Genomic DNA, 1,180 nt, shown 5'->3' with positions numbered 1-1,180 from the left:
CTGCTCATCTACGGGCAGATGCACTCACCCTGTTAAACTGTAGCTCAGCTATGGGCACATCTGGCATTTTTTATTCTTTTGTTACCTCACATTTCTTCAATATAAATGCGCTATTTCATTACATTTTACATAAATTGTGGTTTTATGTGTACATATTTGTCAGGGACTTGTTTCCTGCTTATTTTGCTAATAAAAAAAAATTGGTGTTATGGGGGCTCGAACCATGAATGCCTGCTCTTCAGCCAACATCTCTACTGCTACGCTATTGCTTCCTGGCTTATATTGCATATTTAGTTCTTATATGCTTTCACACTGACTGCTAACTGTAGCTGCGCTACGGGCACACCCGCACAAACGAGCGCACTCACGGTTAAACATTTTTACAATTTAAAATAAATATATAACATGTTTATTTACATGTTTTCTGTTCATAGTCTGTGGGGGCATGTGTTGTGTTCTGTTTATTCACATTTCCGTGGACTCTGTCGTGGGTGTTTACTTTGGGAACTTTTCCTCTTCTGGGGGCATGTCCGCTTACAGGGCTCGGCCTACGGACATGCCCCCTACTGTCTTACACGGACCGTGTTGGCCTTAAGTGTGATTCAGCATGCTCTCATGAATATGCAGAGCATGCTGACATCACTCCGTTTAACTGCAGCCTCCGTGTATGAGTTATAACTCATACACGGAGGCTTCGTGAATCCTACCCCAAGTCTTTCAGAAACAGGCCAGACTTACACTGGGACTAATTATTTTGGAATCTGGCCCATAACTTCTTAGTATTTGCATAGAATGTGAAAATGCGATAGTAGAATATATTGTTCTTTAACTTTATTTGTATGAAGGTTTCCTCCCTATCCTCCACTGAAAAGGGGACTGGTGCACAACTTGGACTTTACTGGTAAACAAGACAAGATTAAATAAATAAACAAATAATTTCTCAATGCATCTCAATAATACTCCATGCTTTTAAAATATTGAGTTAGTTCTTTGCCTTCTTTCAAAAATCAAATGCTCAGATCAATCAAATTCAAAGAATTGTATTCAAAACAAATGTGTTTTTCCCTGCATTGTCCAAGAAAAGAATAAGGCAATTATTTGATCTTTGAATAAATGCATGCATTTTTCTTTTCTTCCTAGTAATGATGACTACAGATTTGGTTATATAAAGCAGCAAGTG

This window comes from Protopterus annectens, chromosome 1.part2 (genome assembly GCF_019279795.1).
Source record: "Protopterus annectens isolate FY-2018-M chromosome 1.part2, PAN1.0, whole genome shotgun sequence".
Classification (NCBI taxonomy): Eukaryota; Metazoa; Chordata; order Ceratodontiformes; family Protopteridae; genus Protopterus; species Protopterus annectens.
This window is presented reverse-complemented; position numbering follows the sequence as displayed.